The sequence below is a fragment of the Echinops telfairi genome, unplaced genomic scaffold (genome assembly GCF_000313985.2).
Source record: "Echinops telfairi isolate 266 unplaced genomic scaffold, ASM31398v2 ScPeMD7_70;HRSCAF=299, whole genome shotgun sequence".
Taxonomy (NCBI): domain Eukaryota; kingdom Metazoa; phylum Chordata; class Mammalia; order Afrosoricida; family Tenrecidae; genus Echinops; species Echinops telfairi.
In genome coordinates, this window is record NW_022103968.1 from 23,281,451 (window position 1) to 23,295,995 (window position 14,545).

The window sequence follows — 14,545 nt, forward strand, 5'->3', positions numbered from 1 at the left end:
GCTTTCTCCCACTGGGGGGATCAAAATGGCGATGTGTTGGAAGCAGCTAATTGTGTAACCACTGCTTCACCAGTGCTCCCTATTTGGCAAATATCCAGACAAACTAAATACACTGCTTCCCAATCAATGTTGACTCACGGAGATCCAATATAGATTTTCTGACACTCTAAATCTTAATGGTAGCAGACAACCTGATTTCCCCCACACAGAACAGCTGGTAAATTTGAACCATTGACCTTGTGATTCGTGACTCAATGGCTAATCCACAGCACCACCTGACTTCTTGATGAAACATATAGGTTTCCTTCGTTAATCAAATTGAAATCCTACATCTGAATAATTTTTATTTATCTCATCTTCCAAAACTTTTGTTTCTATCCTTTTCTCTCCCCATTTAACGTTTACTTACAGGCAGGCATCCCCATCGGCTCCAATCTTGAGGGAAGCATTTCTCCTTTGTTCCATTCCATTTCTCATGCAGAGAGGAGGGGTGTACATGTGTACTCACTCCCATTCCTCACAACTCACTCGGTCTTTGACCCACTACTAACTGTGCTTCAACATGTGCATCTACATAAAATCAGCATTCCTCGGATATCCTCATCCTACAGAAGTCACGGCATTCTGTGCTTCTGGTTTACCTCCTACCTCTTTGACTACTCCTACTCAGTTCTGTTGGGGAGCTCCTCTTTTCTATCCTAATGAAAGATTTCCTCACACCCCACCTTTTTCCTCACAAAAGTATACCTTCCATCCATGATTAACCAAACTGATTTTTCAATCCAGAACAATGATTGTCATTCCTCCTTATTAAACTGTATCCCCACCATATTCTGAAAGACAAGGACAATTGATATAGTTCACAAAGATAAGGATCTATATCCTCCCTTAGTGAGCAGTTATTCACACACACACACACACACACACACACACACAAATAAATAAATACACCCAAACTCATTGCCATCAAGTTGATGCTGACTCATAGAGACCCTATAACTATAGGATAAGGTACTGCTGCCTCTGTGAATTTCCAACCCTATAACTCTGTGCATTGAAAGCTCTGTTGGTCTCTGTCAGAGCAGCTGGTGGTTTTGAACTGCTGACCATGCAGGTTCCAGCTGAGGGCATAATAACCACACCACCACCAAGGCTCCTTCAGGAGCTTCTTTCAGTAGCTTGCAGGGGTCCTCAAACTTTTTAAACTGGGGGCCAGTTCACTGTCCCTCAGACCCATTGGAGGGCTGGACTAGAGTTTAAAAAAAAAACTATGAACAAATTCCTATGCACACTGCACATATCTTATTTTGAAGTAAAAAAAACAAATGGGGCAAAAACACCCAGCGGGTCGAATTAATGTCCTCAGTGGGCCGGATGTGGCCCGCGGGCCATAGTTTGAGGATGCCTGCATTAGAAGGTCCTGGAAAGGTGGGAAGAAAATATGGAGCAAAACCCAAACTCATAAAAAGATTGGCTAGAGAAGAGTGGAACTCTCAAGACTTTCGATGGCCTGTATTTACCCTTCAGGTCTGGAAATTAACACATCCCCAATGGCTCAGTGTTCACCTCAACAACAGACAAGCGGAACAGGAACCCCTGGAAAGCCTACGTAACTCCGAATGATCAACCATTTGAAGTCAGCAGGCTAGCACTTACTCAGGAACAAAATCCAAAGGGTTAGGAAAGAAGGCGGAATGGAAACAGGGAACCCAGAAAGAAAGTGAAATCCCTGATGGTACATCATAGGGATGGCAATCCGTAAGATGAAACAGTATGTGTGTGTATTGCTGAATTAAAGTGAAATACAACGTTTAAAGAGTAAAATATCAAATACACGAAGGCAGTGTAAAATAGTTAAATTGGTTAAAGTGATTAATCCATAAAAAATGCATCCCCAAATCAGAATATTTTTGAATTTTAGTACTAAAACTTCTTGAACCCATAAATAATTTTCTTATCGCTACTTCCCTTACTCTAGTTCAGTCTAGCACGTCTGTTTCCGACATTCTTACCATGCTTCTTATAATTGGGTTCCCTACTTTAATCTTATTCCACATTCTTTATATTAAATATCCACAGAATAGCCAGGATGATCTTAAAATGTGATTTTGATCATGTTAGAGTACGGTCTAAGATCTCTCAATGCTTCTCTTATCTCTTTTTTCTTTAGCTATTATCGTATCAGAACTCCACGTTCTCCCCACAGTAAGTGAAGTCTAGTTCCTATCTTTCAATGATTGCCGGTTTCCACACATGCTGCTTGCTTTTCCTGAAAAAAAAAAATCCTTCTTTTTCAATTCCACAGCCTACATAACTAGCTGTCTTGCATGCTCAGCCTTGGCAGAGAAGTTGCTTCATCCAGAAAGCCTTGCACATACTCTCAAGTTGGATCCAGCGTTCCTCACACAGGTTCACAAATTCCCAAGCCCCTAACTTGACCCTTGAGAGCATTCACCTGCAGTCTCCTCATTGCTGGCGTTCTTTTTGTGTTCTTTGCTATGGCCATGATCAACTAAAGGAGAGAAGCCCGGAGTTCATGTTCACATGCATGCTCCCTGCATTGTATCTGATGGCTGGTTAGTAGAAGAGGAAACGAGGGAAGGAGGAAAAGATAATGGTGGAAGAAACCTCATTGAACCTCCGAAAAAGGAAGAAGAGAAAGAAGCTACCAACTTTTTCCAGCACGGCATAGTGCTGTCGTTAGCTGCCACTGAGTTGGTTTCAACCCATAACGTCCCTCTGAACACCAGAAGGAAACCCTAGAGACCCTACACCATCCTTACAATTGTTGCCTCAGGCCAGGGGGGCGGGGTTGTAAAACACTGGGACACAGAACCCTGGATCTTTAGGGTACATCTCCAGAGGCAGCACCGGTGAGACCCCACATGGGAACCCCCCTGGGTGAGCAGGACTCTCCCTCAGGCATCTTGTAACCTGAAGACTTGAGCAGGAATTCACATGGAGGCTGGAGAAGCAGAAGATGGCTGTGCCAAGAACAGTGTACTACTGTGCTTTACACGATGGATGGATGCGTGGATTGTGATGAGTTGTATGAGCCCCCCAATAAAATGATTTTAAAAAGAGAGAACAGTGTACTGTTGGTTGGTAGACAAGCAAGGTCTTGCTACATCAATGCCCTGTAAGCTGCATTAGGATAGATATTATTCCAGCAATCCGGTGATGGCCAATCTATTACATTTTGCTCATGCTTGTGTATATCAGGGTGTATCTCAGAGGTGCGCTGCCATTGGGGGGTCACCCTCTTGAAGCTGTGTTACTTGTTTCTCTGGTTTTTTATAAATGAAACCCAGGGGCATTGAGCCTATAGGTAAAGAAAACATAGCAAAGGTTTGGAGGAGGCACAGCACAGAGGGGTGGGAGAGATAAGAAGGAGGTGACATTAAAAAATCCCAGGAAGGAAAAGCATGTTTGGAGACTGAGTAGGGAATCAATTGTACAATTATGTTTGACATTATTGAACTATGGAATGATATATGTATTGCCTCCAAAGTCACAGAAAATTAAAAAACAAAAACATAGATCCAAGAATGAGTCTGGGTTTGCACCAGATCCTAGCTCCAACTTAAAAACAATTAGTTCTTACATCATGGCCCTACTCATTACCTTCCTGAAACGATCACTGAAGATAAGGGTGCTACAGCAACATGTGGTGAAGAAAGGAGATGGTGCCCAGCCATCAATCGGAATAGTGTCTGGGGTCTTAAAGGCTTGTAAGTCAAACAGCAGCCATCTAAACTAGGAGTCAACTAAGTCCACACAAAGGAAGCACACCAGCTTGTATGATCCAAAGATGACAATTACCAAATTCGAATATCGTAAAGAGAAAAATAGCAGAGCTAAAATTACGAATACCCTTTTTCTTTTTAGAAGGCTATGGAAGAGTGGGAGCCCAAAGCCCATCTACAGAGTATCTAGTCAGACTGAGCTGCTGGAAGATCCACTCTAGCCAAAGGCAAGAGTCCTAAACAGCCTTACTATCAGGCAGAGACCAATTTAATCTTGATTATGCTGGATTGAACCTGATATCTGGCCAGTTGACCTCCCAATAGACACAACTTGTCTGAATTTGTACTGGATGCAAGTATCTCTTAGTTGTTCCAGGGGCAAAAATTGCTTCCCTAGATTTTTAATGTTGATGGGAGTCTTCTTCTTATGCATTATTTGTATTTTTGCCTTCAATTAATATGATCTTATCCTGACTACCTTAGTAGGTTTTGTTTTGTTTTTTTGTTTCGTTTTGTTTTCTGTTGGGTAGCCCAGCTGTGAAGCACAGGAGGAATGGATACATAATGATAATAATTGACATAAGGGATTGTAGGTAGTGCAGGGGGTGGGGGTATGGCCCAATGGGAGGGAAAGGAGATCTTGGGAGTAAATAATCAAGGCAGAAGGGAGTCAGGAACACTAGACCTGAATGTGATGACACAACTCATTTTAAAGACAATTTAACTTTTCGGGGCGGGTGGGGCGTTGTTCTAAGATTGATGTGGTGGTATCATACAATTCTCTTTTATATGATTGAATGATAAACTATTCAATGATATGATATGTAAATCATGTGCCAATAAAACTGTTGGGGAAAAAGAGAAAGAAATTGTTCTTCTGTTTGAGCCTATTATTGCAACCTCTGTGTCAACACATCTTGTTAAAAGCCTTTCTCTTTTTGGTGCCTCTTCATTGTACCAAGCATGATGTCCTTCTCCAGGGATTAGTTTCTCCTGAAAACATGTCTACAATAGGTGACATGAAGTCTCACCATCTTAGCGTCTAAGGAATATTCTGGTTGTACTTCTTCCAAGACACACTTGTTTGTCCTGTTGGCAATCCATGGTACTTTCAATATTCCTTGCCAGGACCGAAGTTCAAAGGTATGGATATTTCTTAAGAATTCCTTATTTAATATCCAACTTTCACACCCATATAAGAGGATTGAAAATCCCTTGGCTTGGGTCAAGGAACTGACTAAGGTGCACGTTAGTCCTCAAAGCAGCATCTGTGCTTTTCAACGCCTTAGAGTTCTTGTGCAGCAAATTTGCTCAGTACAGTGCATCATTTAATCTCTTGACTGCTGCTTCCATGAGCATTGATTGTGGATCAATGCAGGATGAAATCTCTGACAATGTCAATTTTTTCCCTTTCATTATGATGTTACCTATTGGAAGAAGTTTAAGCTACCATGAAAGCATCAAACAAAAGCAACCCTCCAGGAATTGATGGAACACCAAGTGAAATGTTTCAGACAGCTGACAAAGCACTAGAAGCACTTACCCATCTATGCCAGGACATTTAGAAGACAGTTATTTGGCCAACTGATGGATATTTGTCCCCATTCCAAAGAAAAGTGGCCCCCCAAAATACTCAAATTATAGAACAATATTAATATCACATCTAAGTAAAGTTTTTCTAAAGATAATCCAATAAAGACTGTATCAGTACATTGACAGGGAGCTGCCAGAGGTTCAAACTAGATTCAGAAGAGGACATAGAACAAAAGTTATCATTGATGATATCAACAAATGTTGGCTGAAAGCAGAGAATCCTGGAAAAATGTTTACATGCGTTATATTGACTATACCAAGATATTCTACTGTGTGGATCATAATAACCTATGGGTGGCTTTGACAAGAATGGGAATTCCAGAGTAGTTCATTGTGCCCATGCTGCACTTATACAGGGATCAAGAGGCAGTCGTGTGAACAGAATAAGGGGATATGTATTAGTCCGGATAGACTAGAGAAACAAATTCATACTCATATGTGTATAGGAAAGAGGTTTATGTATCAGAGCAATTAAATATTGAAAAAACATCCCAGCCCAGATCAAGTCATAAGTCCAATATTAGCCCATATGTCTGATTGCAATCTGTAAAGTCCTCTTCAGACTCACGAAACACATGCAATGACACTGAATGCCAAAAGATCACAGGCCAGTGGGTTGGAAGTCTTCTGGATCCAGTGGCATTATAAGCATCTCAGCACTGGCAGGGGTCTCTAAGTGGCTTCTCCTGTTCCAGAGGTCTGGTTACATCAGGATAGGTCCATGTGGCTTCTCCAGCTCCCAGTGCATAACACCATGTGTCTTGTCAGTAGAGCATCTCTCAGGGAGTGAGTCGAGAGATAAAGTCTCTCCTGCCTCCAAGGAGGAAAATCAGGATTTCCCAGAATTCTCAGAAGGCTATGTCCACACAGAGGCCTCATTGGCTATGATCCCATTGATAGACTAGACTCCTCCCCTTCACTCTTAATCCTCTCAAGTCCCAAATTGATGCCAGATTATGTAACCAGCACAGATACTACATGGCTTAAAATCAGAAAAAGTGTGTGGCAGGGTTGTATCCTCTCACCATGCTTATTTAATCTATATGTTGGGCAAATAATCAAAAATATGGCTTATATGAAAAGAATGTACCATCAGAATTGGAAGATGATTTATTAATGGAACTGACTCCATGGCACCGAACCACAACATGCTGAAAAAACCCTCAGAGAAGCTGAATTAGATGAAAAAGAACATTGCATCATCAGGGCTGGAGGACAGTTTATTCACAAGTGCCAATATATTGATGACGCAGCCTGGTTTGCCAAAATTGAGGAGGGCTTGAAGCACATGTTGGTGAAGACCAAGCAGTGCAGCCTTAGGCATGGATACAACTCAGTGTAAAGAAAACCCAAATCCTCATAACTGGACCAATAAATAACGTCAGCTAAAAGGAGAGAACGTTTAATGTTGTCAAGGATTTCCGCTTGCTTGGACCCACAACCAATGTTCGTGGAAGCGAAAGTCAAGGGATTAAATGCCCCATTACATTGGATAATCTGCTGACATTGAAAAAGAAGTCAGTGACTTTGAGGACTGAGGGGCGCCTGACCTGAGCCATGGTCCTTCCAAACACCCATAAACTTGTGAAAGTCGGAGGCTGAATCAGGAACCCCAAAAAAGGACTGATGCATTTGAATTAGGATGCTAGTGAAGAATATTGAAAAGATCAACGACTGCCAAAAGAACAAAGCTCTGTCTTGGAAGAAGTAGGGCCAGAATGCACCGGAGAGGCAAGGCTGGTGGGACTGTCTTACGTACTTTGGACATGTTGTCAGGAGGTATCAGCCCCTGGAGAAGGCCAGCATGCTGGGTCAAGGAGAGAAGCAGGGGAAAGAGGAAGTCCCTCGGAAGACGGATTGACACGGTGGCTGCAACAGCGGGCTCAGTAGAAGAACAATTGTAAGATAAGCACAGACCCCGGGGTAGTTTGTTCTGCTTACTGTGTGTCAGAACGGACGCGCCTAACTACCACCTACTGGTCCAGCCTAGCGCTAACTCGATTATTGGATTTGTACGAAAATGTGTTTCATGCCTAGAAATGCATGGTTGCTTATTTTATGTTATCACTGCCATGTTTTCATTTCTTTCCTTCTTTTGTTTATTGTCTACTGACTTTTAATTCACCCCAAATAGTAAATTTGCAATTAAATAACGTTGAACTTTTAACCATACCTGTAAGCAAAATTAAAAGCCTTTTTGTTTATAGAAAATGTTATGAGCCTTTCCCCTTTAATTGTATTCTTTGATATTTTACTCAACACAACAACACTGTCCAAACTCTGAACCAAATGTTCCAATTATCTCGTGCTTATGTCTCAAAAAGCACTAACTCCTACCTGTTAAGTTGCAATTATATCCAATTAACATAAGTGTCTTAACTTAGAATCACTTTATTTTTTTGTTGCTTTTTTTTTCAGTCCCTAATTACAAAATTGGAGGGGGGAATTAACAAAAAGCCAAGAGCAAAATGAATTGGAATTCAGCCATCCTCCAGAAATTAAATCACATGCTCATGAAGATGATCGCTGATTGCAGTTAGGGGCTTCATTCTGCGTGAGTGAAGAGGGGTCGTGACTAATGCAGACAATCTTTAGGATAATATGACCACAAGGCCGCTGCTGAATATGATCACAGTGATGCTGCTGATGGAAATGATCCTACTCATGGTCACGTTTGTGAGTCTCTGTAATACATCAGGCAGGTAAGGCCGATAAGGCTGATAAGCCTGTACATATGGATCATATTATTTAATAATATAGATCTCTGAAGGGTAGATAGTATTAACATGTCCATTGCACAGGTGAGTAAAGGGGAGTTTTAAAAGTTCGTGCAATTTGCTGAACACTGGAGCTAGTTGCATAGCTTAGGCCAGAATTCAACTTGAAGCTGTTTAAACACAAAAACCCTGTGCTTAATCCTCTGCCTGAGAAATTCAATCAGAGTGGCGTAATGACACACGAGGCTTTAACCTGTATTCAGGTTTGCCAAGTTTAGCAGACAGAATGACTTCCGTTTTGGTATTTTGTATTATTGGGCTACGTGGTGAGACCACAGCTCTAGAGGGATCAGCAGAAGAATTTAGCTCAGGGCCTATCTTTCTTATTTCAAAAATGGAACTCTATGTAATAATCCCAAGAAGGTAGTTTTAAAGTTACTTTTACCATAAATAACGTTATTTGCCACCCATATAGCAGAGAACAGAAAGCTATCATGTAAGCATGAGAAACAGAAAGCAAAACGTTGAACATATAAATGTTGCTAGTGGCCATTGAGGCTGTCAAGAAGCCCCTGCCAAGCCCATGCTCATGGAAGACAACACTGTCCTGTCCTGAGCCATCCCACCATCTGTGTGGTTTGGGCTATTTTCTTTTCAATGGATAATAATTTTCAGTAGACTTCCAGGTCTTTCTTCCTAGTCTGTCTTTAAACTGGAGACTTCTCAGCATTCAAGCTCCACACAGACCTCCATTGATGGATGCATGGTGGCCACGTCAAGGTGCATTGGGTGAAAACTGAGCCCAAGTCTTCGGCATAGAAAACAAAAATTCAGATACTGACCTACCACTGCCTTCCAACTATGCTGAAAGATCATCTGGTCTTACATATAAATTCTTAATTTTCATCAGTCTAAATGCGCTTTCTTATGAGTACTGCTCAAATTATACAAAGGAGCTTCCAAAGGTTCACAGTCAATTTCCATTGTCCTTTCATTCCAATTTCCACGAACCTTTTAAAGCCCTTTTGCCTAACCACTACAGGCTTCCATACTCTGAACTGTATAATAAAAGATAGTCAAGCTCACCAGCTGATTGTGATTTTAACTGATAAAACAAAGAAGTGAACATGATGCCTATTACCTAATAACATCCAACTGTTTTCTCATGATTGTAAAGATTAGTACCTCCCTTTATCATTCACTTTATGATGGACTCGATATAAGGCGGTTTCCATGTCAGAAAGCAGCTTCTTGCCTACGATTCCTTTTGGCAGCTTATCTTAAATCTCAACAAGTCACAGCCAAATGGGTGTTCTACACGATTGGTACGTTTCCATAAAGGATAAGTCTGGCTTTGCTTCCCTAGTTTCTAATTAGCTAGAAAGGTCTGCTTTTCCACCTGAATGTCCTGCTTATTCACCCACATAGCAAAGAACAGAAAACTGCATGTAGATAAGTCTCCGCACTCGTAGCATGAATCCATGATTATTTTTTATATTGGGTGTCTCAGCCATATCATTTTCCCCCTTCAAGCCTCATCTACAACAGGGTGTGTCTATTTCACCTGCTTGATAGTCACAATCTACACACACATACACACCCGAATGCAGATGCATGAGGCTGGCCTTTGCCTTTCTGGATGACTCTGTGGACACTGGCCATAATCATGATGCCCGTCTTCACAAGACCCGGGTCCAGGCTTCCACTCTTTCATCAGAAATTCTCATCTGTAACTCTTGCCGTCAGCTGCTGTGCTAACCTCGCTGATCGATCGTTTCTTTGTGTGTAGGGGCTGGTTACAAAAAGCCAGAAACTGTGGCAGGCAGTACATGCCCCCCCTACATTTTTCTTGCAACGAAGTGGATCATGTCCTGCAAAGGAAAGCAGTATGTGTTGCTACTCTGAGGATGTCTTCAAAATCCCATTACAAACCTCCTCTCCCAGCATCATTTTACTTGCAATGTTGACCAACAAACCAACATGCCCCCAATGATGCAGCACTCTGTTGGGGAAGTGGAATGTGGTTGTGTGAGTCACTATGTGGCAGACCCTGGAGAGTTGCTTGAAATTAGAGTGGACTTTGCCTAAAGGATAAAAAAAATATTTCTTTGATACGGTAATGAAGTAACTTTGGAGTGGCTCATTACTGCAATCAAATAGCTCTGGTGGCACAATGGTTAAGTTCTTGAATACTGACCAAAAGGTTGGTGGCTAAAACCCAACCAGCAGCTGTGGGAGCAAAAATTAGTGGAAAGCAACCTGACATAGCACAGAAAGAAATGCTGCCCTGTCCTGGGCCATCCTCCCGGTGATTCTTGTAGGAGTCCATTGTCGCAGCCAGTGTGTCAATCCATTGTGTTGACGCCTTTCCTCTTTCCCCACCCACATCTACTTGACCAAGCATGAGCTCCTCCTCCAGGGGCTGGTCTCTCCTGACAACATGTCCAAAGTATGTGAGACAATGACTTACCATCCTTCCCATTAAGGAGAATTCCGGATGTACTTCTTCCAAGATAGATTTGTTTGTTCTTTTGGCATTTCCTGGTTCTTTCAATGTTCTTCACAAACACCATTATTCAAAGTGATCAATTCTTCTTTGTCTTCCTTATTCAATACCCAGCTTTCACATGTATATGAGGTGATTGGAAATTCCATGGCTTCAGTAAGTACACCTTGGTTCTGCAAATAATATCCTTGCTTTACCACACTTTAAAGAGGTCTTGTGCCACAGATTTACCCAATATAATGCGTCCTTTGATCTCTTGACTGCTGCTTCCTGTGTGCTGAGCAAATCATCAGAGAGGCTGGATTATATGAAGAAGAATATGACATCAGGATTGGAGGAAGGCTTGTTAACAACCTGTGATGTGGAGATGGCACAACCTTGCTTGATGAAAGTGAGGAGGACTTGAAGCACTTGCTGATGCAGATCAAGGACTGCAGCCTTCAGTAGGGTGACAACTATATGTAAGGAAACCCAAATCCTCACAGCTGAACCAACAGTAACGTCATGATAAACGGGGAAAAAGGATGGAAGTAGATCTCATCTTGCTTAGAACCACAATCAGTGCTCATGGAAGCTGCCGTCAAGAGGTCAAATGAACCTTTAAGGTATTAGAGCTCCCACCCCCTACCCCGCCCCACCAGCTAGCTTCCAGAGACTGGTTCCAAAGATGCCAAAGATGGTGACTGGCTGAGGCACACCCGCCCCTGGGTTCTCAAGCTCCCTGTGAAGGGAGAAGAGAACACGGTGCCAATTCAAAGAGCTGTGACCTCTACCAGGGAAACTCCACCCCAAAGCAAGCTTGCTGGTGGGGAGGAAGAAAAGCCGGAACCAGAGGTCAATTCTGAGGAATCCGCCTCCACTGTAGACGAACAGGAGAATGAAACTCCCCCTGCTATATGCAGGGAGACAGAGCAGGCAACGGGGAACCCGAAGAAGAAGAAAACAGGCATCTGAGGAAACCACGAAAGATGAAAAAGATCAGTCTACAGAAAAGGAGAAGAACGTGAAAAACCAAAGGATACCTTCCTGGGCTACCCTTTCTGCCAGAAGCTCACCAGGACCCAGAACAAACGTGGCTTCTTCTCCATGGCCCTAGATGGGTGCCATCCTAATGGAGGCCTGCTTCCAGAGGAGTGAGTGGTGCGTCAGTGACTGCTATTCAAAAACACATCATCCAGAAGTACTCTTCTCTGGAGCCGGGGAAAGGGGCTATCTCCTGAAATGAGCACCGCAGAGAGAATTCAATAGAGGAGTTATCAAGCAGGTAACAGAAAAAGGTCCTTCAGGGAGTTTTGTTGTGATTCAAAAATCAAGTAAAATATTTCAGAAACCTAGCAACAGAAAGAAGCCTTCGGAAGCGGAGCCAGAACCACAAGCAAAATCGGAAGATATCCTCCACTGGCCTTTACTCGCCTTTGTGAACCGGAAGAAGCTTCCTACAGTCTCCTCGGAAAACATGTGTCCCAGTCTAAATTGAGAGTGGACCTCCGGCCTCGGTCATTGAAGAATGCTGTGCAGAGGGCAGGAGAGAGAGGCCAGGGAGATCTAATAACTGGCAAACGTGCTCCTGGGACATTCCAGCTGAAGAAATCAGGGGAGAAACCCCCGCTTGGCGGAAGCATGATGGAATATGGCATCGTGCCTGCCATTCCACCAGGAATGAGCCGACAACCTGCCCCACCACCGCGCTGAAGAAGGACGTCTTGGAGAAATACCCAGGGACCAATTCTAACTCTCAAATGCATCTGCTGAAGAAAACCCTGCAGACATGCGAAGAGAATGGATGAATGGAACAGAGCTCCGGGAAAGGATTCCATGGCATCTTCCACCTCTGTGTCCTTTATTATCCCAGCCCAGGAGGTCTGTGTCCAAAGAAAGAGCCAGAGGATTCTAAGGATGAAGATGAAGATGATTCATTAGAAGAAGATGAAGACTCTGAGGATGAAGAGCCACCTCCAAAGAGAAGGTTGCAAAAAGAACTCCAGCCAAGTCAAAGAGGCTCCATGCCACAGGCCAAGTCCCTGCCGCCCAGAAGAGGAAAGCCTGAAGTCCTGCCAAGAAAGCCAAACCCACACTCTCAGTCATCAAAATACCGAGTGGCACCTCTTCAAAGAAGCCTGTAGTCAGTGTGAGGAAGGAATGAAATTGCCCAGGGTTAGGCCTGGTTGACAAGAGAAACCAATCCAGGAAGACTCATATGCGCACGAGAAAGAGGCTTATGACAAGAGCAATTGAATATTGAGAAAATATCCCAGCCCAGTCCAGATCAATTCCATAAGTACAATATTAACCCATATGTCCGATAGCAATCTATAAAGTCCTCTTCAGACTCACGAAACACATGCAACAACGCCAAAAGCAGGAAGATCACAGGCCAGTGGGTTGGAGGTCTTGTGATCCAGTGGCAATATAAGCATCTCAACATTGGCAGGGGTCTCCATGTGATTCCTTCAGCTCTGAAACTCTGACTGCCTTAGGGTAGCTTCATATGGCTTCTCCTCAGAAATGCCTCACAGGGAGTGAGCCTTGTCAGTAGTGAGTCTCCAAGGGAGTGAGCAGAGAGTGTCTCCCGCCTCCAAGGAGGAACTACCAGAGTTCTAGAATCCTCAGGAGAAGGTCATGCCCACACAGAGGCCTCATTGAGGGCTATGACCCTATTGACAGACTAGACTCCACCCCTTCCCTCTTAATCCTCTCAAATCCCAAATTGACACCAGATTATGTAATACCACACCCAGCAAGGGCAACTCCATCATGAAGAAGTCTTTCAAAGTAAGGAAGTATATTTTATAGGACAACAAAGAGAATATCAGAATGGAACTCAGAATCTTATTTTCTCAGGTCAGTGCGCATTTGATTTTAGTTTTGATGCTTATAAATTTCTTTTCCTCCCCAGAATTGTTGGGAGGGCATATAAATAAAACAATGCAGACATTTGTTAGCTTTAGTTGCTGTTCCTGGTGTCCACCCAGCCCTGCCCCCTGCAGTAATTTAAATTTCTGTCATCCTGGATTTCCTAAACCACGCCGGTCCTTTTTCTGACTCTTACCCTAACCCACACCCAGACCCTTTTTTCTGTTTTTGGTCAGCTTTGGCATTTCACCTCATGCCACCCCCTTCCTTCCAGTTTTGTATATATATAAACACCTTCGGGACAGAGCAACCTTGAGTAAAATCAGAATGCTTCCTGCCTGGTGACCTCAGTCACAGCTAGAATCCTTAATCTCACTTATAAAAACACTCCACTAACATCTTCTCTCTAACTGTAAACACAGAGACCACTTGGGGTATAAGCCCCCAAAATGATCTCATTGGATTCTGAAGATGCAGGCTGCTCGAGCCATTCGCTTCTCACACTAACCAGTTTCTAGGGGGTGGTCTTTGGTCCAGGGCCAGACACGCCTTCCCTTAACATGTACGCATTCTCTCCATCACTCACTTGTGACTGAAAGGGAAGCCGAGGAATCTAGAGAATCGCATTTCTGAGTTACCAAAAATAAAAACTGGAAATCTTGATCAAATGGTCACATGCATATAAATTTTAATATTTGGAGCATGAATTGTCACTTCCTGTTTGCCTTTTTTTTAAAGGAAATGTTGGTTACATCGTTGCTAATGTCGAGTGGAAAAATATCAGCTTGCTAAAATAAATTAGATACCAGATTAAAAAACAATAAAGTGGTAGAAAGGGTTAAAGGGTTCATGGATGAAACAGCTATTCCAACTCAGAGGAACGTGTATCTTTAAACACTAGAAAGGTGTTTTGCTCTTTGATAGAAGAATAAGTCTACCTTCAAAATACAACCCTAAGAAGAAAGAGGCCAGAGAATGAGTATCCAAAGCTACAAGTCCTCCTTCTCTGATATTTTCCTGCTGTTTCTCCTTAGTCAAATCCAGCTGGACACTTGGTTGATGCCATCAGTAGAGGGCACTGAGCAGAGTGCTTGAGGTTGAGGTAGCAGAGATGGAGGGGCAGGGAATTG

At 42.9% G+C, this 14,545-nt stretch overlaps 1 pseudogene; it reads left to right on the plus strand.

Moving 5' to 3' along the window:
- Positions 1-7,940: 7,940 nt before the first annotated feature.
- On the plus strand, positions 7,941-13,355 carry LOC101663492 (annotated as a pseudogene).
- The last annotated feature ends 1,190 nt before the right edge of the window (positions 13,356-14,545 follow it).